This window comes from Meleagris gallopavo, chromosome 3 (genome assembly GCF_905368555.1).
Source record: "Meleagris gallopavo chromosome 3, MGAL_WU_HG_1.1, whole genome shotgun sequence".
NCBI lineage: Eukaryota > Metazoa > Chordata > Aves > Galliformes > Phasianidae > Meleagris > Meleagris gallopavo.
Window position 1 is genome coordinate 56,727,236 of NC_139406.1, and position 23,930 is coordinate 56,751,165.

Sequence of the window (23,930 nt, forward strand, 5' to 3'; positions counted from 1 at the left end):
ACACTAAATAAAGTTTTAGGAAAGCAAAGCAGTTTGAAATTCCTTGAGTGCTCCGCCCTCAGCAGAGATTGAGCACGCTAACGAAGTTCAGCGACAGCACGGCTTTATATTTGAGGCTGCATTCAGATTTATAAACACTCTGAGCATGACTAAGGTCTGGAGCAGGGGGGCAGCATAACCAAAGCTGGGGAAGGCTGCGATTAGCGAGGAGGAAACAAGAGGAGATCAGATCAGCTGAGAGAGGAGGCAGAAAAGTGCAGCACACGTCTGGGACCTGGCACAGCAAAGAAATGAGCTGCTTTAAACACGGATTTAAGAGGGGGATGCTCTTTCTGTTGATAGAAGGGGCAAGAGAAAGAAAACGACACAGTGTGAAAAATGCATAAGCATCAAAAAGTGTGATCAAGAACTCTTCTATTTGTGATGTCTGGTACCAAAGAGAGAACGCTAATAAATCCCATGTCAACAGTGCAGATTTGTCACAGATGACACTGAGAAGTACCGAGGTGAGGGGTGCAGCCAGGAGGGGGAAACACAGAGTCACACGTAACATTATCCATCCACTGCATCTGTGCCTCCCCCAAACATCCCTCCAGTCTCTGAACCCTCTCTCCTTCCACCCAGGCGAGGAGCTGAGATGCCAGGGAGCACGAAGGAGAGCCATGCCAAGGCTCTAGCTCAGTGGGGAAGTATTTGCTCCTTGCTGTATGTAGCTCTGAACCCTCCCCACAGCATCCCGGCTCCCCTACGCAAACAGAGAGAGAGCCATGAGCTCCTGAGATCAGCATCAAGACAAGGGTCACCTCTCCAGTCCTTCTAGAGCTCTCTAGGCTTCCCAAACAGGGCAGGAAACTATGGGATGAGCTGCAGAGACTTGGGCAGCAAAGAGAACTTCATTATGGGGTGGGTCTGTTACACAGAGGGTAGGGAGCAAAGGTAACAAGGGGAAGGAGAAGAAGGAGGTACAAGGAAACCGACAGTAAAGTTTCCAAGTAGTACTTCAGCAAACCAGGGCTGGTAATCAGGCAAGGTGAGCTGAGTGAGAGCTGCATGGAATTTACTGTGATTCACATAAAATAATTTGAGATGGGAAAGGAGTACCAATAGTAAAGCTGTTCAGGTGAGAGGGAAAGAGAAGCAAAGACATGTAGGAATCACAGCTGGAGCACAGAAAATTGGAGGGGGCCAGTGAGCGAGGGCACGTATGTGTGGGTGAGGAACCCACGGCTAATAAATAAAGACATGCCTGACCTGCATTTGAGAACTGCCGAGTGCAACTGCAAATGGAAGGCCGCTACCTGAGCCAGAGCTCTCCACTCCAGAAAAAGTAGTTCAAACCCTACTGTGAAATTATTGTGCAATTGGGCATGCAGTACTTACTGGATCGGCTTCCTCCTCCAGCCTCTGCAGGATCCTGTGGTTGTTTCTTGGGTATTGCTCGCATCTGATGAGTCAGTGCTTCCAGCAAGCCCAGGCCAGGCTGGACAGTATGGCATAGGTGAGGCTACTGACCTTTACTGCTGGGCTTTTACCTGGCTGCCTCAGGCCTCTGCTGTGGCACTGTGCACCATCCGGGAAAAAAAATAAATACGTCACTCCTGGATTTGGTGGCAATGTCACGGGCAGAACCCCAGCCCAAAGAATTTCTGAGGGCACTGAGCAAGAATCTCATTATGTTTCCTTGTCATTTGACAGATCCATTACAGCCTTTTTTGTTGATTCATCCCCGAGGCCAGCTCCAGGTGTGCCCTCTGGCTTTCATTTCTGTGGGCACTGGCCTGTATCTGTACGTCCCATAATAATTTTCATCTGAGTAGTGTCAGACATGAACAAACCAGAGGCCACACAATTCCAGAGACAATGCAGACCCTTCGAAACTAATAGATCACCACAACCAACCTCTTCATAATCTTTATCATAAGTGCCAACACATATAGAGCATTTACCACTAATCAGGATGGTCCTGGAGTAAAGAAGGACACGGGTAGGGAGCCAGGTGGGAAGCAATACATTACAGAGAACAAACTAGCATATTATAAGGCAGTAACTCAAAGACACCTTAGAGAGGAATCTAACTCACTGCAATGTGCATTTACTGCACTTACTGCAGCAAGTAGCCCTTTTCTGACACAACTTGCAGAATTCAGTTCAGCACGGACACACGATGCCTTGAGAGGAACTAACACGTTCAAAGTAGCAGCCTACTGTAGACAAAACCATAGTAAATAGGGTGTCTAGACTGCTGATCACAAAAGCTTTCTCACTACCTCTGTTATAAGGTTTACAAAAGGGACAATTCTACCCATTATTTGCTTGAGTGAATCCTATGTTTCTGTACTTAGAAAAGCCTAACAGAAGTAAAAGAAATGCAGTAATTTTTTCATGCAACTTTCTGCTTGTTAGGGTAAATCTTTATTTCAACATACAGAAGGTAAAAGCAGATCATTCCTCATCCTCTAAGAGCATGCTCTAACAGATAGCAGAAATGCGTTTAGGCAGCTGTTTTTAAGCATTTCTTCCCAAAGCACTGAGATGCCCAAAGAACAAGTAAAGTAGACGCACATTTCAAATCAGGTAAATCCTAGTACCGTCTCCCTCATACTTCTCTGTAACTTCTAGCAAAAGGGGCCCATATGTGCTGCCTAACAGCTAGTGCATTTTTACTAGCTTCCAACCCTTGCTTAAATAAAGAAACAAAACCACTTAAATAAATCCACTCCACCTCTCTGTTAAGGATCCCCTCCCCATGGAGCCTGACCTGACAATCCCACTGGGCTCCTGCAGATTCTCCAGCACAGTGCTACCATAATTCTGCAGAGATTTCACCTCTCTAACAGAAAAACCTAGGAACCTCTCCAGCTCCAAGCTGCCTTTAGGTCACCCTGCACTATGAAACAACTGTTTTGACTTTTCTCTTAGATATCCAGGCTACTCTTTATTTACAAAGGCCTGGATGTTGAGATCGCACCACTACAAACAAAAACCGTATTTATTTACACATACATTAGTGATTTACAAGAAAATGTAATAAGCAGTTCACAAATGAATATGAATTTGAAAACATCTGAGCCACTCGCGCTTCAGCTGCTGATATTTCAGCAATCTGTATTAACTTCAGTGTTGCATCAAATGCTGTAAGAGAATGACAGATTACTAATGCCAAGTCAGTCATTTTCAGTAATAGTTCTCATGGAATTTTTCCCTTCTAAATAATCAAAACAATTGGTCATTGCACCTTATAAGGAAAAGCGCCATATCAAACAATTTCATAAAATACAACTGCTTTAACTTCACAGTACCCTCCAGCGCGTCTGCAGCACCTGAATTTCGGGACTACACTTAAATAGTAAAACAAAAGCAACAACAAATAAATAAACAGCAGCAACAACAACAGACCAAGACCACGAGTGAGTACTATTAAAATAATTAGCAGTAGACTAACTTGGTGACACAGTTTCAGCTGTTCTTACAACAGTGAGAGATACTCAATAACACCACAGCATAGCAAATTTCAAACTAATAAGCACAAGCACTTTGTTTTTAAGAGCAATTAGCCTGTGAGATGCAGTGCCAGTAGGTGGCATACAATTATGCAGACAACACTCATCTCTAATACGATCATCCAGAATTGTATCGTGATTTTAAGAGGGCTTCAGAAAAAATAATAGCAGCCCTCTTTTTCCAGAATAGAATCCAAAACAGCAGAGAGTTAAAAGAGGATTTTATCCTCCCTGTCTTACAATTATGCCACCCCTTGAAGTGTCTGATAGAAGTTAATACCAAGATAAACAGTACAGTAGTCAGGATTCCTGTTGCGTAAGATCTAGAGAGGATAACACCGTTGTGAACTCCTTGCAGCCTCCCACTGCTCCAGAACGTCTCTTGAAACATGCAGTTGAGCTTGCCTCAAGTATAGCAAAGTATATGTTCTAAGACCTCGGGCGCTGGGATACCTGCCAAGTCACAACAAATATGTACACACAATCTAATCTACTTAAATTTTGAGTGGAAACTCTGTGCCCTTTAGATATATCCCTCAAGGCTACGAATAGCTTACTTGTTGGACAGGATGAAGTTTCCCTATGTAAGTAATAACCAAGCCTGTCTGGCATACAATCACGTCTCCCAGCTCCTTCCAAAATCAAAGACTGGGAAGGGAGGAGGGATAGGGATGAAGGTGAGAAGATCAGGAGATAGGCACAAAATAGTGTAAGGAAGGGAAAGCAAATTATAGGTGGATAAGGAACAATTATAAGGAAACAATCTCTTCCGTACCCTTTATTTGGCAGATGACAAGTTGGTTAAAAAAATGAAACAAAACAAACAGTGAATAACTGAAGAGGAAAGGGGAGCCTAAAAAGCAAAGTGAAGTGAGGCAGAGGCAAGGAAGCAAAGCTAAAATGCAAGGCAATGCTCACTGTCCGACAGATCTGAACACAGAGTGGGCTATTCACAGTCTTGATATGGTCATCTTTTCTTAGAAAAAAAGTGTCCAGAAAGCAAGCCAATGGAATCCTCAGGTGCCCATGCTGGCTTCTGCAGCTCAAAATAAAATTAACAAAAGAATAATCCAAATAGTTTAGCATACAGATGGATGCAAATGAGCAGAGTCATATAATGACAGCACAACACAGAAGTTAAATAACTGTGTTGCTTTCTGAAATGAGCTAATACTACTGTTTTTCTTTAAAAGCAGGTGACCATTGCGTTTGAAATTTCATACAGCACTTGTTTCTATGACCTATGAACCTTCTGCTAAGAAAAGCTAAACAGCTAGATAAATTTTAATAAGGGATCTTTGCATTTGGATGCTCAAAGAAAATATTCAGTGGAAACCTCATTTCCTACCACAGACCAATCTCTTATAATATAATAACTATTAATCCTTTAAAAAGCTCTATCTAATTGCACACAACAGTAGGGAGACTTATCTGAAGTACAGCTGGTGTAATTTACACTACTTGCTTTAGTAGGATTTACTCTACTCTTAACAGATAACATTACAACTACAAATTTCACAGTGCTCTGCATACACAAATCTGAATACCAGAGGACTTGTGCCCGTGCCACCACTGTTTGTGTCCACACAAACCTGCAGTCCTTCAGGAAAAAGGAACGCTGCGCTTGCGAGCATGGAGTGTGGACTCCTGACAGCGAGCGCTGGGTAATCCAGTCTGACAGCACGGCACCCGCCCAAGCTTTCCGTCATCAGCAACACATGAGAAAGTAACACACAGAGACTTGGCTGTAGAAATTAAATTTCTTTTCCGCCTCCTATCAGATCGTAGAAATCTGCAGAAGTTAATGAAAGGTATGCATCCCTTTCTCCTGCAGAGAGAGCTGGAAGCTCATCTTACTAAACCACGCGTGCTACATGTTATCGACCACACACAAGAAGCTTATTTCTGACCCCTGGTGATGAAAATCTTCCTCCTTCATCCCAAGCACATGGCTCTCCTTGCCTGGCCAGGCTGCGACGGGTGCTGGGGGACAACATCTGCTGGCAGGATGAATACAAAGTGGCCAGAAAGGGCTATAGGAAGGAGCAGGTAAGGAACAGCTCACTGCTGACAGAAACAGGCAGAAGGGTTTGATGACTTAAGCACATCCCTTTTTGAAATGCTTTCCTTATCAAAGCAAGGAAGTGCTTTCAGAGGAATCTGCATCCCGAATGGGAGCTGAGAACACCAGAGGTTTGTATTTCAGCCTCCTCATTACATCAGCTGTCGCAAAAACTTTGGGGTTTGTATCCAAGAGGCTGAACTTGTAAAGACGAGAGCTGCTACTTCCCTTGAATTGCAAGGCCATAGGAGCCAGCACTGTGAACCTCACTTTTTCTTTTTTTTCAATTGAAAACAAGACACTGAAGAATCACTCAGATAGAGATAATTGCTGGCAGTTAACCTCAAGTCCTGATTCCTCACCAGATTTGATATCTGGCTTGGCAAACAGCCTCAGCAGTTACCTTCCCCTCTCTGGACTCAGTCTCCTAAGCCAAGCAGCCAAGCAGCAGAATTAGGTGACTGCACGGAAACGAGCACCTTGCTCCCTGGGGCAGCTGTGGGCAGAGGACATGTTGCCCAGTGCATGCTGCAGGTCAGCCATGGGCTTGAGACCACAAGCCAGCAGCACTGAGCCCAGGGGACCTCCAGCAGCCCTAAGACAAGGCTAACAGCTTCTGTGCTGCTTCCAAAGCAATAGCCAACAAATGTCTGTACAGCTGTCCCGCTGAGTGGAACAGGCTGACAGATCTCTGCAATTTCGAACAGGCCTGCACACCAAAACAGATCAATGGTGCTCCCTCCTACCTCCCTTCCCTTCTCAAAGTGGTGCTTGTCTGACCACTCAGAGTACTGGGACAGAGAGTTAAGGCAGTCCAATGAATTGCAGAAAAAAACATTTCATTTCCATACAGATTTGGCCTTTGGAGGGGGCTTACTGCCAGTATGAGGGAAGAGACGCGAACAGCCTCTCAGGTAAAGGATTCCATCTCTGACTGGGATTCCTGCAGCTCTTGCTGTGGATCACCACGAAACTGCACCTACAGATTCTGTGCAGCAGCTCAACATCAGGAACAACAGAAGTTTTAGTACCTGCCAAATGAGCAGTTTTGGCACCATCCCCACCCCACAGGCATGAAGGCCGTGACCCCTGGGCAGCAGATGGAGCACAGAGGGCTGATAGGGCACCACGACCAAGTGAGGTGCCTGGCCTCAGCAAGGATGACAAGTGGCACTAAGTGGCTAAATCCCTGACACTGCAGGCGTCTCCCTGAATGAACTTTGCTAGAACTAAGCTTGCCAAACATCCACAGCCATTACTAACACCAAGGAGAAGCAACAGCAACTATTTCAAATTGCTACTCCCACTACAGAGAAAACAAGAGAGAAACTTACAGTCCTCCGCTCCAGAGGTTATGCCAACCTCAGAGACGGGCACAGGGCCTTCTGAAAGATGAATTAAGTGAAAGTATCTAGCATACCAACAGAGCACTGTCTCCAATATTTCAGGACTATCATCTGATTTAACTGGAAGCAACACTGCCACGTGATAAGATGGGAGAGTCTCAGAACAGCATTAAATCCAAAAAGTTTCTGTCTCATTTCAGCACTGAGGAAAGGTGGAAAAAAGTTATCTGGCCACACTGTATCTGATGATAGCACAGCTTCTTTCTTGGATCACATTTTGGAAGAAAGAATGAAAACATGAAGGTAAAGAGAAAAAAAAACAATAAAATATAACATGATTTTTAAAAGCTGAAACCATGTCAAACATCCAACTTTCCTTCAACATGACAAAATATTCTTTATAGAAAGGAAGCACAACAGCTCAAGTCCAACTCAGTCAGATATCTGATATACCACCACCTGAGAAGCAGTTTGCTGAGCTGAGAGGAGAAGGGCTAGTTCCAGAATTGCAAAGCAGGAAAGCAGAAGATCAAGAGGAGATGAAAACAGTTTTCTTTCTGAAAGGTAGAAGGATGTTATTCATGGAATTCTGCCAAGACTGCTTGTCTGTCTTTCCTGATTCAACATTTTCCTTTATATTTCTTGTTACAACTTTATATGAGCACTACCAAAACTTGTGTAAAATACAAACCTAAGAGGTACTACAAGTATTGTGCAGTCTGAAACAATTCACAAGAAAAGCTGTGCCAAATCTTAAGGACAGCTGCGACAGAAATGGGATGAAAAGTAACAGCAAAGGACAGAGTATCGCACTTAGAGGCTAGTGATTCATTACTTGGAAGTAGCAGAGATGCAAAACATCTGTGTATGACCATCATACAAGCAGCTACTAAAAGTCACTAAAGAGAGCTGTTGGAGAAGAAAAAAAACTACTATTATGCATAAAAGCATCTCTACTTCCAGGGAAGAAAGAGACAGACAGATACCATTGCAGTGGACAATCAAATTCTTGCTAGAAACACTGTATAAATTTGGTAATACATATTCACAAAAATCTGTTTGGGGTAGCACAACAAAATATCTGACCAAAACAAAATCACAACATGTCTTAATAATTAAACCAAGGACAATGACCACTTACGTGTCAAAAGATGATGTAACTAGTGGATCTACACAGGGTCACAGCCAGCCAGCCATGACTCGTAGGACAGTTTCCCTTGAGCTCTCAGCACAGCACAATCGTGGTCCCAGCATTCAGACTCAGAGCCCACCTAGCATCAGCCAACAACAGCCTATCAGGAAGGGCAAGTGCAGAGTATCTGGGGAAAGTATTACTGTTTGGGATTTAGGGATTTCCTGATTTGGAAGGACTTAATAGCCCTCAAAGCACTTGTCCACTACGTTAGGAGTTCCTTTTTGTGCCCATGTAAACTTCTTTACTCTCAAAATCTCATGACAAGGATTTCTACAGCTTCATTTCATCTTTTATTAACAATTGCTTTCTTTTAGCTAGTTCTGAACCAACCTCCCATTATTTCTCTTAATTCTCAATAACTTTGCTCATCCTTTATCAACACTGGGGATGCCCCACCTCTGGAGGCGTTCAAGGCACGCCAGATGGGGCTCTGGGCAGCCTGATCTGTTGGGAGGCCACCCTGCCCATGGCAGGGGGTTGAAACCTGAGGGGCTTTAAGGTCCCTTTCAACCTAAGCCATTTTAGGCTTCTGTGTCACTCATTACACCTTTATGATTCCCTGTCTTTGATATGGGACCTGTGCTGCATTCTCTCTGTTGTAGTCTCTTACTAGGTTGAAGAATCTAAGGCCTAAGAACATAGGCCTTCTTTGTGTGGAAGCTTTTTCACTGCTATGTTCATATTTACCACCTTCTGCATTTTCTCCCTTTCACACATACTTCTTGTTTGGTATTCAAGACAAATACACCACAGGTTGCCACCTGTTTTATTCCACTCTTAATAATTCCCAGCATTCACTGAAATAATTCTGAAGGGTAAGCTTAAGGCCTAAATTAAGCAAACTAGCAGAAGCTTAAGCTAACAATGAGTGTCTGGGAGGACAAGAAAACCAAGCTCCACAAAGCAAGTGGAATCAGTAAACACAGGTAAGAGAGATGCAACTGAAATGGCACACAGGCATATCTGCACTGAAGATAGAGAATGGCTAGAGAATGACAGGGGAATCTGAACAGGCTGGTAGGTAGTGCCTTTTCCAAGGAAAGAGCTGGAGGCATGAAGTGAAATCACCAGTACACGGGCTCAAGAAGGAAGCATACATGTTCTTCATGTTTTTGCTGTGGAACTACTTCTGCAGAGTGTTTAGACACTTAAGGTGCTGAAGAGGTCACAGGAGAATGTTCATGGAAAAGTCTAGTAAATATAAAAACACTATGTCTGGCTCAGGAAGCCTGTGATCAGTGAATTGTTGGCAACTAATATACATGGGAAGAGCTATCACGACATGTCTCCTGCCAAGCCTGTCCCTCACATTTGGTTTTACCACTGTCAGATGCAGGGCCTTGATATGCAAACAAGTATAATCATCTTCACTAAACAACATCTGATAGCCATTTTATCACGTTGTATTTTTCATCTTGGGCCTTAATTGGGATGGTAAGATCTGAGATATGGTCATCTATCACGTCCTTATTTGAAGCAAGACAATTCAGTTAATTCACACAAGAACTGACTGCTGTCAGTAGGTACAAATGCTGACTCAAATCCAACATGTTTCACTATTGCAGAATTCATAGTATCACATTTCACTATGCTGCCAAACACATGCCATTATAAGACAGACTTCTCTATATAACACAACAGACGACTTTGCCAAACTACCATTGTTTGGGTTGAAATTTTACAAGTTAGTGTCTACTTCAGTATTTTTTTTTTTTCATTCAAAACCGAAGAGCCATTTAAAAAAAGTAAGGAAAAGAAGTTTTTCCTTCATCATAAAGTTCTGGCAGACTTCTCCCACTTACCCTTTTCCTACAGTTTTGAACCCATGTCCTTTGGGATAGAGACGTGAAATTAGACAGAAATAGTGGTCTAGCTGTCGTTCCTGTGAACTCTACCCAAATTTGGCCAGTTTCTTCATTACTTTTTCCACAACCCCTTTAGTCATTCAGAAACCAATCCTTTTGAGTCAGATAATTGAACACTATCCTACAGAGCTCAGAATCTACTAGAGATCTCTGTCATTTAAACTGAACACTACACAAGGAATCACTAATTTTCCAGGTCCCTGCCATGTGTGTCCAAGGGCTGATTTGCAGAAATACCTAATGTCTGCAGTTGCAGTGGAAGGCAGTGAAAGACACATTCTCAAGAGATGATTAAAACGATTAAGACTAAGATTAAGATAAAACTAGCCCAAGTCATCTCAAAACGGGCTATCTTGAAAAATGCCACAAAACTTGATCCTTATTAAATAACCCTTAGAAAAGTGACAGAAGCCATTTATTATATTTTCACTCTGGATTTTACACTGGGCATGCATCGCAAGCTGACTCGTTTTGACATTCAGCTGCCCACCGTACAAGTCTACAAGTCTAGTCCACACCCATGGTCTAGGCTGGGCATCACAGGAGCCAGATTCGCAAGGGTGCAGACTGAGGCTTGCAGGCAGGATTTCTGAAAGCATCCAGAGCCTGAGGCAAAACATCAAATGCGCTAGAGAGCATACCAGAACACTGTATAAATATGTTCCATTGTCAAGATCCATGTATAAGTTTCCAGCCAGCCAACTGGCTTGTGAACTCCCATCTGTGCGATCCATACAGCTCCGAGAACTAGCATCCCACTGGTATGTGACTTCACATATAGGGCCTGAAACGCAGCGGAGCCCAGGAGTGCACATGGCAGTATATCTTTGCTATGTGCAAATGGGGGACAGCCAATTTTACTATTTGATTTAAAAATCCTACTGTCAGCTAAATTGACAGACAAATTTAAACAGTATACATATATACACAACTGTGAGTGCTTTAACTGTTTCTTTCCCTTCCACTCTTCTCTGAGCCTGACAGGGGAGGGAGAGATTCCTGCTGTGTTTTTCTTTTCAGCCTCTAGTACACTGAATCCTAAAAATGGATGCTATATATTTTTTTTAAACACATGAACAAAGCAACAGAACTCCTAAAGCCTCCTTCAATTCTATTTATTCTAACACGGTCATCAGCACTTAGAAACAAACATTCTTCCTGTCCACAGTTCTCCTGTGAAAGACCACAGTATCTATAGTTACTGGAGAAGAGTGTTTCAGCTATCTGAGCTCCTCTTCTTCCCATGCTTTACTTTTGAGCTTGCCCCAGAAGGCTTCCTTATTCAGAGGGTATCAGAGCCATGATTTCACTCTTTTTGAAAGCAGTGACAGAGATTCTCTTCATCGCTAGAAAGTCCATCACCGAGATCACACCTGAAACCAAAGAGCTGGAGTCACTTGTGATCAATTTAAATCTCCCAGCCAACCTGCCAGGCCTGCGCTGGTGCAACGAAAGGTGTGAGACTGCAACTCCAGCCCTAAGAAATGCTGAGCACAGGCTGAGAGAAAAAAAAGAAAAAGAAAAAAAAAACATTACCAACTTCCCCCAGACCATTTTTTTTCTCTTTAGTTGTAGGTCTTCCTGTCAAAGGAAAGCATACTGGGTAGGTGGCACACACCACCGCAGTAACACTGCAAAATTCTCACCACAGGACAGAAATAGCATCAGGAACAGCACCTCCACTTCCTTCAGAGCATCCACGATTTACTCACAGCCCCAAGAATCCAACACCACAATGATTCTGCTCTTAAGCATGGAGTGGCAGGAAGGCGTGAGGGGAGAAGGACAATATCAACAAGATGCTTTCCTACTCCCACATTCCTTGAAATATGCCTTTTTACAGAAGGTGATCTAACACAGATATGAGACACTTTTGACTGATTTTGCTCCTTGGCCATTTAAAAATAAAATTTATGAAAAACATATTGTATTTCTAGCTAGAAGTAGCTTAAGAGAATTCCTCCTTCTGAGAGGGCACTTCCTTCTGTTTCAGTGGGGCAGCAAAAATTTGTCTCATGCAAATTTTGTGCACCTATGTGTAAGAAGCAAACAACCCAGGTCTTGTTCAGGCAAATATCCTCTCAGGACAGCTGTTTACATGATTCTTCCAGTGATGCAAAAGGTGTTCTAAGCAAACATAGCATGCTGCAGGACAGGGAAGCAGCCCTGTGCAATCTGCGTGCTGCAGCAGTTCTTTGGCACGAAAGAGGTCAGAGCTCAGGGGACTGGCACTGTAGGCAGCACTGGACAGCAGAGCTCAGAACCTGAAACTCTGCTGGAAGATGGACGTTTCTGGTGGCTCACCTCAAGAAAAGCACACACAAGAATCCATGAACACATACAAGTAGCTACTGCTTTTCAGAGGACTGATGTATTCTGCAGGTATATCCTCAGCCACAGTCTGCTTGCATGGTATCTGTAAGTTCCTTACAGACAGACAGGTACCCCTCTGTTTGCTCATGCTCCAGTGTCACAGAGCACCATCCAACTAAGCAATAAAGAAACAAGAACACACACTTTTCTTTTGCAACTGATGAGTAATGTGTGACTAAAAAATGATGACAGCATTTTGGTAGAGGAAAATAGTACATGAAAAAAATACTAACCAAAGATTTAGAGGAGGGTGCATCAAAACCAATTAAAAAACAAAAAAACAACCAACCAACCAAACAAAAAAGAATGCCTAAATCAAAGATTTCAAAACACTAAGAGACTTCATTACAAAGAAAAATCAACACATGCAAAGACAAAAAAACCAGATCAACAAGGTGTTGTACACTGTTATTAAAAGGATGGTTCACCTTGGGAAGGTAGCTGTCTGATGCACTGACAACTTCAGGCAATTTTATATGATGCTCTACATTTTTATTAGAGATATAAATCAAAACTGTTGTTGAGGAACAGTCACATGAACTTGCAATGAACATGAAAGAGAGTAACAAATAAGAAACCAGTTGTTTCTAAGCAGGAAAAGGGAAAACAGAAAATCCAAAGCAAACCAAAGAAACAATCATTTGGTAGTTTTTAGAGGCAGCAGGATGCAGTGATGATAGCTAGGAACACACGTCTGGTACTCTTTTACTATAATGAATTGATCAAGGGCTTGACCTCTTGTCCACCTGGTCTTTTCAAACACAGAAATTCCTCTTTGGTAAATAAATTCTCAGCTGTAAGACATAATAATGGCCTGAATGTTGATGCTAAAAATGGTGCTAGGGAGCTTCACATTCACGTCTTCTTGATTTCTGTATCAATTTACTTGATTGCAACCATCAAGTGCACGTCCTTCGGTCCTCAAGACTGAAAGGAGTTCTTGGGAGGTTTAGTCCTACAGTGGTATTTGACAGGGCAACAGTTTTGAGTTTACAGCCATAAATAATATATTAAAGATCTATGTGTAACTGTAAATATGTATCTATAAAAGACAAAGCATTCAGAAATGTTTTGTAACTTTCTTGCAAAAAGCAAGCATTTGAGTTTAAAAAAAAAAAAGAAAGAATTTGATCAGGGAAACCTGAAAAAAAAATAAAAATAAAAAGAACACATATTCCACTAATCCATATTGGCATGCCAGGAAAACTTAAAGACAATTTGGAACAAACTTCACAAATTCTTACAATTAGGAAATACATGAGGAATAACATCATGAATAAGTCTTCAAATTAGCAAGTGACCAAGAAGTACACGCTTTGCCAATTTCAGTTCAAATCAAAATACTTCAAGATACAAGCATATTTTTAGTACTTTTACAAATAAAGGATTTCTTTGGAATAAGATTCTTCACTCGCTAACATTTTCATTTTTTCCTGCAGTGTCAGGAACAGCCATTCCAAGATGACTTTTACATATCTGCAAACTTAAAGGGACAATAGATATGTAATGACGTATGAAGTTGACGTTAGGAAAAAAAAAAAAAAAAAAAGACAAAAAGTCTTTTAAACAGAAACCTTGAGAAATTTTTCTTCTCTCTAAAGACCATCTGAAACGACCACTGAGGTAACCTTATGACACATTTATTTACTATTCCTTATGCCCGTTATTCAGTTGTTGGCAGCAACACAATTTCATTTAGCAATAGCTTGGACCCCCCCCTAAGGGAATGTGTACATAGTAGCTCTCTAATCTTGCAGCCCAGCTGCTAAGACAGTCACATGAGTCACTTGCTGCCTTTAGAGCAACACACACCACTTGCTGAATTTAGAGACATTCTCCGTTTCTGGCCGTATGCATGAACAGAGTAATATCTATCCTAATCACACACAAGAATATCTAGGTGGTGGCAGGGTTTTGTTTGTTTGTTTTCATTTAAACTGGTGACCCAAAGAATGTTTTTCACTAGTACAGTTAACAACCCAGATCCACAAAGTGATTTACGTCCTGTTTTGCAGCCATTCGATTTAGGCTAACTCCAGGAATCAGCTCAAAGATAGGTAACTGCATCTAACTGTTCTGCAACAATACAGCCCTAGAGGAGTAAGAACTATCTGCCAGGACAACTAAGTATACAGCTCTGGAACAAAACAATTCACGATGATTCCTTCCTTATCAGGTTTTCAAACTGCGGCTGTTTGGAACATCATCTTTTCAACAGTCTACTTAAAAACACTTTACATAAAGACTGGCATAGTTCCTTCTGTACAGCACCACAAAAGTCCTTGTTGAAAGCATTACAATCATCAACAAACTATACACACTCTATAGGAAGTATTTTCACACACGAACAGTAGACAGACTTACAGCAATCCAGTTTCTTAGTTCTTTGGGCTGTCACTGCATACTCGGTGTAGGCCCTACGATGTCTCATTTACCCTATACCACATGCTACCTTCTTTCCCATATTCTCCCTGTCTCACCTTATTCATCCTGTCTCGCATATAATAATATCTCCTTGTCTCACTGCTCTTTGCAATGGCTGTACAACACAGAGCACTGTACTATGGCTACTTGTGTAACAACAACTAAAACAACAACCACAGAGCCATACTTTAAGTTACAGAGCTAATCCCATCAGAAATGAGGAATCTTTTACATTACATAACATTACATACTTCTCCAGCTTAAAAATATATTGGCCCAAACTGCAGAAGGCTTTTCAGTGTGCTTAGGGAAGAAGCGTGTCAAGCCCTATCTAACTCTACTAGTTTTAAGTACAGCCAAGCTTGTCTGAAAATGCTCTTTACAGATTACTTGCCTATAGGAAATCATAGCAACATCCCAGCTTACCAGTCAGGCAGCAACACATTTTCAAGCACCCTAATCTGACAGATAACATCAAATAGAGTTCTATAGCCAGCCAGAACAGATCATTTGGTTAGTTGTTACTATTTGATATCTTATGTTGTACCATTCTGACTTAGCATTTGTAAAGCAAAATGAAATTGTCACTGCTAAGCTGTTTCAGCAAATTTTAGATATCTAACTAGAAGCAAATTCCTTCCCTTAATATTTAACAACTAAAGAAGTCACTGGTGTCTGCAGCAGCAGTAAACCCACAGTCAAATTTCCATCTCACACACCCACCTACTGTTCTTACAAGTATAACATCCAGGATTCCTAAAGTCAAAAGATAAGACAGTTCACTTTTCAGTTGTATTTTGTGCGCTTTACAAATGTTTCTACAAAGTCAGTACTGCTGTTTCCAACCTTTGTGCACCTCTCTCCACAGAGACACTATAGAATTACAAAAATTGAATGAGGAAAAAGCAACTTCGAAAAACAAAGGGTCAGAAGAACGTGGGCAAGATTAGCAACCAAAATTCAGATGCATTTCCCAGTCTCCAATCCATCTGGCACAAATTTTCATCGTTCTTTATCTTTCATGTAATCAGGAAAGCATTCCACTCAGATATTTGGCTATCACAACATAATATTCTACATTCAAATTAGGAATTGTTAACACCCCCTCTGTGAGAAAAGCTTTTTGCAAGTGCCGCAATTGAGACATCAATTTGTCTCAAAATAGCCAGAACGCCTCAAAATAGGCCAAACAATTCCTGGAAAAAAGACTGCAATTCGATTATGCCCACATCACACATTCCATTAAAGAAGCCTCTCTTGGGTTTACGGGTGTATTTCTGCGATAACCTGAAACCTTTCAGATGGACTCTAGTAAGAGACAGCTGCCTGGCATAAAAACACTCCCTGCAGGATGATGTATGATGGCTTAGTGGATTAGCATGTTAAAAGCATAATCTCTTTCGACACAGCTATTTTTAAGCTGTTAAAAAAATATAAAATATTAATTCTGTTTTTCAACAAACATAACTTTTGATCTGCTGAGTCAGAGGTGTTATGCATAATCATCTCAGCAGGAGTACAAGGCGACATGTGTTCATTTGAAGGAAAAATATGAGCCCGATTCTGAGCAAATAATAATAACAAAATTACAGAGCAGAATTTGATTACGAGCAAATAAACCAGAGGGAAACAGTAATTCTGACAAAACAAAATGCTCTTACTCTTAGGAACACTCCACAGCACTAGAAAGCGAAGTCCAAAGCCATGTAACGTTTACGCTCGTGTTTTGAAAAATACACTCTCATCACTGGACTAAAATACCAGGTGTTACTGAAGTCAGTATCATATAGTCACATCTCACGTTTAATTCCGTACTCTAAGACCTAGAGCCAAGAAACTCAAGAATCTCAGAAAGCACAGGACCATACGCTAGCTGAGTGTAGAGCAGCTGTGTGTTTATACAGCTCCCACAAACGAGGGCAGAGCTCTGAAGACCTGTGCATCTCAGTGTCTAACCTCTCCACATTGGAAAAATGTTGTGGATGTATACAGATACATCTTTTTTCCTATCAAGTTCTGATGGTTTTGTCACAGAAAACAATATTCCTCTATGCATACGTCATATATTATTTTTTATAAATCTACCATTATAATACACATTCTCTTCCTGAGGGTTTCAAACTGTCACTGAATGAAACCCAATGACATCTGTACATTATCTCCTTGGTTAAAAAATACCATCAGATTACTATAGTAGTTATTTTTCTTTGCTTTCAATACAGTTAACACTTTCCCAAGATTTTTATTGGAAGGGTTTTTGTCCTTTTCACACACTCTAATTTCATATGTGGTTACACATACTTGCTCTTTCAAGACAGCAGATTTGTAAAAATTATCCTGAAGTGTTCTGATACTGTGGGGAAAAAAGGAAAGTGTGAGCAAGCAAAGGATCTTATTCCAGAGATTCATTTATTTGTAAAAGCCAGAGTAAAGCATTTCCCTGTTCACACTGTAGAAAGAGACTGTTCCTTCATTGCAAGTCCGCTCCTCCCAAATGCAGGACATTGCAGTGCCATCATTAAGCAGCATCCCCTGCTGAGAAGCACATGACTCTACTGTTCCATAATGTACCCTGAATGACCACCGGTTTCCAAATGATGCTTAAATAAATACTAACTTTAACCTATAAAATTCTGAACAGCTTGATTCTTGGCATCCTGAAAGATCACCCCTTTTCACGAATGCCACCTGAAACAATCTCAAATTCATGTTGTAATAATAATAAAAATGATGGGAAAACACCATTAGCTCCCTGAGAAGCATGTCAACTTTAACATAAATCTCTTGTCCTGCAGTGGGCTCAAACAGGCTTATGCAGACAGTACAGTTTCTACTGCATGTTAACCAATGATGCAGCTAGAATGAGACAGATGGAAATCAAGATATTTGGAGACAGTGAAGTAGAGGTTGAATATCTTGGGAGACTGCTGTGAAGAAGAGTTGTCAGCATTCAACTGTGTTTTAAGCTCCACCAGAGGAATCTGGGACATGAGTTTTTATGGACTTTTTGTTCAACTTCATTTACTTTGATTTATAGCAAAGTACTGCTGAAGAGGCCAAGGAACCACGCAAATAAATCTGGTCGGAATCAGAAGGAAAAAGGTTTCTCTCTTCCATCTTCAAATTGTGTAGTTCAGAATTTGTCATTTAATAACATTTAATGTAACCATTGTAATATATACTTCTCAAAAAAAAAAAAACACCAAACATGAAGAAACAGACTTCTTAAACAACTGAAGAATGCAACAGGTGGGAAGAAAAAAAACAATTTTTTGCCTCCACAGAACCAGTCTGAACACCCACCGTAAGGAGGCAGAACAGCTGAAGCTCTACATCTGGATTTGCATACTCTCTCAGCTATTCCCCCAAACGTGAAATCCTATAATAAATTTACAGAGTTCCTAAACAGCAGACCATCCATAAGAGGGATGCAAACATCATCTCCATCCATGAGACCTCTTACATTTCTTACAAAGGCCTAAGTTACAAAAAGGCTGGATACGTACATTTTACATGTACCAAAGATACCTTCATTAGCAGCAAAAATGGTGGCAAGTTTTTATTTGTATTTGGGGAAGAATTAAGGCATGAGTTAAGCTCCATCTTCTCCAAACTACAAGTCTTCCTATCTCAATGAAACAAGTATCATTTAAATACCACTACACAACAGTTTCAAAGTACTTGCAAACTGATAGCTAATTTCTGCCACCTTTAAGGTCTTTTGTTAACCTATCTACAAAAACCTTTATGATAAAACCACCACAGGATATCAAACTGCTGCCTCTCTGATAAAGCCTGGAAGCCTAGAAGGAAAGATTATTTTACCTTCAAGAACGGTTTAACGACTAAAACTATATGAGGAATAGCCCCAAAGAGAGGTTCATGACATCTCCAAAGTCTTTGAGAGTTTGCTCTGAGAAAGGAGGCTTTCTAAGGCTTCATTCCTGATGAAAACTTTACACACACTGGGAAAAGTAAAACCAGCACACTACTGAAGCACTTCCTGAGACAAAACCTTTCGGGTCTGTCTAACAACAAACTCTGGAATTCACCTCATGATAGCCAAACATATTATGAGTTTCAAGGCTGCAACCTGACTGTACCACTGAAACCATGAATTCATAGGACTCAAATATTTATTGAGACTGAGGGCCAGTAATTCCAGCCATCAGAGCCCCTTCTTGACTACATCTCCCTTTTCACTTGGGGCTTGAGGAAGGATCCTCATATTCAGCATCTTTACTAGGCTAACAACTACAGAAAAATTGAAATTAACAATGCATGCTCAACCTCCCCAACCCAAAGCACCCTTCTGCTCCAAACAAATGAACCACTAATCAACACAGTTAAAGCTTCTTAAACGCACTTCTTTCAGTACAAATATTTCAGGACAGCAAAGATATGAAGTTTGTTTTACATGAGGCACAGATAAAAAACTGTACTAGAAAAACTGAAATAATTGCTCAAGGCAGACTTAACTTTCTTGTCCTCAAATATTCTGAACTGGTCAAGTTCTCAAAGGTGAAATAACATTACACTACAGGGGATACCTCTATAAATAGTATTTTTCAAATAAACTGACTTCATAGCTTCCCATTTCTGAAAGCTTGATCTAGATTTCTGTTCGCCTCCTAGCAAACACGCTAGGAGCGTGTTTGAGCATTTCTTATGATACCGTTCATCACCAATTTGATTAGTGCTACGAGGCTGCAGAATTGGGCATCTCTTCCTCACAGGTCACTTTAACGTTCATTTGGTCTGAGGCTACCCTCATCATTCAAATACCACTATGATTAAGTTTTCCACGTCGGTCTACACTTCAGTTTTTACAATTGCAGCATCACCAGCACAAGTTAATTTCGCAGCCCTCCTCAACACTATTTTTGTATGTAAAAATGATGAAAGGGTTTAAAACAAATGAAAGAACTGGATTTTGAAACCAAAAGGAAAGGATATGCTTGCATAGGTAAGACAAAATCTCTTTAAAAAGTTACAACTGGGAAACATACATTTTACAAGTAATGAGAAATTAAACTAGTTTGATATAAATATTTCACATATACTTTTTAAAGCTATTTCAACACATATTAAAAACAGCCTGAATAATTGGGATAATTAATTTATTATGATTCTCAGTAACTTTTTAAGTAACAAATAATGTAACTTTGTTATTTAGGAATGGAACTGATTTCATTGTACTGGTATGCTTATAACCATACTTAAACACCATTTAAAATAGCATGTAGCAACACCATCCTTTGGCATACGCAATAATATTTTTATTACTTTTTCTGAAACTGATTAAAATATAGCCATAAGCTATATGTTTGTGCTGGGGTATAATTGGAAGTGGTTTAGACTAAACACAATCCCAGTATTCAGAAGAATCAAAGAAAACTGTCAAGTAACAGAGGGGAAAAAAAAATCTAGATTCAAATTAACTGGCATCTATTGTGATCAGCTATGCCCAGGCTCTTCCCTAAGCTACGAGGCTCACAGCTTCTTAGCATCCTAGATGAAACAAATTATGCTTGTATTGGCCACAATAACTTCCAGAGAATAAAATAAGCTTGAACAATGTCTACATTTGGCTTTTAAGCAAAGTACAGAACCCCACAAGGATTTTATATTGGTTTTATTTCAGTTTAATACTCATTCTGCTACAATAATTGTGAGGGCAAGAGCACCAGCAACTGATAACAGTTAACACCAGAAATGTACACCTTTGCAGTATATCATTTTATGAAAACATCAAAATAGCAGGCAATTTCTAGTTTTACTTATTTATATTTCATCTGTACATCAACGTGACAAATACAGACCGACTGGGAAGCTGTGAATGCAGGCAGCTGTACAAAATGGACAATTAGTATAAATGAAAATTCCACACATGACAGTAAGAGTTTGAAGAAAATTAACATTTACAAACTCGTAAACGTTTTATTGCTAACTATACAGGCTTGACTGAAATGTAATAGTAAGCTGCCAGAATCTTTCCTTCTGGTCTTTTTTTTTTTTTTTTTTTTTTTTGGTAATAAGATCACTGGTTTCTTTTAGAAAATGTCTCTTTTCAATAAAAAATTCCTACATTACAACTGATTCAAAAGACATGACATTCCTCACTTCCAGCCAGATGTTTCCTTCAAATATGTGCGCCTGTATATGAAATACGTATGTAACGTCACACAACAGGCTGATGGGAAGCGACAAGCACTTGCTCCAGGAACATCTCATTTGCATAGAGGGTTTTTCTGCTGTTCAAACATTTAGTGTAATGAGATCTCATTAATTCAGAATCAGATGACTTGCAGGGCTTTTTCAAGTACTCAGGCACTAGTAAATCTGATATCCTGTAGTATACAAATACATACTCAATGAGTGAAGAGGGAAGATAAGCTTTCTGACATTCTCCTTCCTGTTTGATACGCGCATGAGACAAAACCAACCACTTACACCTTGATTCTGGAGGAATACTTCAGATTTGGCACTCTCAGCAGTGTAACGCGACCGCAGCCACAGAGAAGGTTGCAGGGTGAAATGAGTGCCAGTGTCAGGCTGGCAGGTAAATTACCTGTACAGTATGTAGCAAAAATACAGTCTGTGTGCAACACACACGGTGAAATGATAGGAAATAAAGTACTCTTTAGAGAGGCATGGAGGAGATTATTATTAGCTATCTTAACTTCAGTTAAAAAAGTAAATTAAAAAAAAAAAACAACACTTTGACAAATAATTCCCTTTAAACACTTTCTAATCTGATTTCTAGGGATATTTTCCTCTGAGAGAGGAATTTAGCACATTAAGTGCAAAAGAAGATTATAACAATTCAGTTTACTGTAACAGACACTTCTTGCATTTTTCCAAGTTCCATTACACCATTATTTTTTAATTGCATTTGATTGCAATTTTAGGTTTTACTTTCCTGATTCCCACTTGGCTCCTCAAAACTGATTGGAGCTATTTTAACTCAGAGCTTTGAGTTACTGCCCTGTGGATTATAGCCACACTTGTCTATGCTGATTTGTTTTATCTATCTCACTTTTTGGTTTTACACTAGTTCAGTCCTGGATATATTTATTTATTTATTTATTATTTTATTTTATTTTATTTCTCCCATTTTCTTGCCTTTAAACAAAGAAAGAAAGAGGAATTCTACACATCAGGACACATTCTGCTCTCTTCTGGCCCTTACAAGCCTACAAAGCTGCCAGGGCTGAGCATGTGCAACTGAGTCCATCAGTCTGGCCATAGTTTTTGATGTATTTCACAAAGTATCTCTACACCCTGAACAGTCAGTGAGTTAGAAAAGGAACAGAAGTTACAACAAAGAAGGCTAGCATATAAATGGATTTATTCCTTCAATACAAGAAGAACTATTTCAGCTTTCCCACTCTTCACTCTCAACTCTGTACATATGCTGTCCTCTCAACTCACTGACACATACTGCAATGCCATGACCCTAAAATAACCATTTATAAGACACACACGGTCCATTTTAATACTAACAATTTTAGTATATTCTGTGAGAAGGCCCCATCACTTATAACTTACAACTTTTCTCCTAAAGCATGTTATCCCTTGTAAAAAAATCTTTTAAATATAATTCTGTTAATTTCGGCTAATTCATCCCTATAAGACAACACCAAGGAAACACTGGCACTGAAGTAGACAAGAAATACTTCAGCAAGCCTGTTTAAATCAAATTCAGCTCACAATAATGGTCACCAGTTGTATTCAGCCCTTAGGTTCTTAGAACTCCACATACACTTTGAATTTTTCACATTTGATGTTTGGTGGAAAACGGTTCACCTAAAATTCATTAGTAATTGCCACCTACTCCATTGCAGGCAGTGGGCTACTATGTTCCTTGGAAAATTAAAAATAAAATATAGGCAGCTACACAAATGATTCTGTCGAGGGCTAATCAATATGTTTTACATTTGAGTTACAAGTTTGCACAATTTAGAAAAATCAATATAAATTTAATTAAATTCTAGATGTGATTTTTTGATTCGCAGGAAAGACACACAATTCCTTATCATCAAAATGCTCAGATGAATGCAAGAAAAAAATCCCTGACACTTCAGAAATTTAAACATTTTACATTTCTTCAACAGAAAATGTTACCTCGCTCTCATATTCAAATTATTTTTAAACAGTTTTTTAAGGCTACGTAAACATCTGGTAATTGGATAAAGATGCTCAGCAGCTCAGCAGACAGATCCTGCACCTTTCCTTCAAGTGCCATACAAGCTAAAGCCTTGCTAGTTGCAGGTAGCTGGAGTCCCCCTCCTTGAAGCAAGCACTCTGTCCCTGTGCTGGAGGTGGCTGCTAGCTCCTTTTAGCCCTACACTACATTGAGAATGGGCTCAGTGCTGCAACATACTTCACATTTTCCAGAATATTTTCCCTAGGCAAACAGATAAACTTGTTTAAGAACCCTCCCTAGAGGTATTTGCCTGCTCACAGGTACCAGATTTAAATACACCAGAGGTTACTGACGAATTGCAGAAACTTTGTTTTAGACCAAAATAAAACATCCCTTTTAACAAAACAACCTGAAACAGTTAAAAACAGTGGTTTATTTAGGGCAGGAGTAGTGCCCTCTTTAACCCCTTACTTTTAAAACACATGCACTGCCCTGAAAGGAGGGGACTGAAGGGCACCATTTTGACTGCCTATGTGTGCAGACGGACGACCATTAGGAGTGGCTGCACCTGGGATATAGGGGCTTTTGGAACTCCACACACTCTTACAAAGTTTTTTAATTTAAATCTCAATGTTCTACATTGGAAAACTCATTTATATTGGAAAAAGGATAATTACTATGTAAAATGTACACATCAAGAATTACACTTGAACCAAGCACTCAAGAAAAGCTCAATATGTGTCAGTTCAGACTCCCGTATTTGCTGTACTGTTGTAGAATACTGAAGTTATTAACTTTTAAACATTACTGAATAGAATTGATAAATATCTCGGTAGGTCTTCAATACACTTCCAACTCCCCACTTTACCAGCAGGAACTCGAGTAGTTTTACCAAGAACTGCCCCACAGTATTGGTTTCTTGGGGTGTTTTAATTTCAAAAAATCATGAAAAAAATGTAGCAAAATCATATATAATCAAAGCAACGTGTAACAGAGAAGATTAGCTCAACTCTTAG

The 23,930-nt window shown here is 40.2% G+C and overlaps 1 protein-coding gene across 9 annotated transcripts in view; it reads right to left on the bottom strand.

Annotated features, from left to right (window-relative positions):
• The window catches only part of PLAG1 (PLAG1 zinc finger), a 55,947-nt gene that overhangs the window by 27,868 nt on the left and 4,149 nt on the right, over window positions 1-23,930 (bottom strand). For 6 of the 9 annotated variants that reach the window (XR_014882511.1, XM_085221138.1, XM_085221141.1 and 3 more), the window contains exon 2: window positions 1,381-1,560. The exons of the other annotated variants lie outside the window; for them this stretch is intronic. The gene's annotated coding sequence lies outside the window, so the exon portion shown is untranslated. The remainder of the gene's footprint in view (window positions 1-1,380; window positions 1,561-23,930) is intronic. 9 annotated transcript variants of the gene reach the window in all.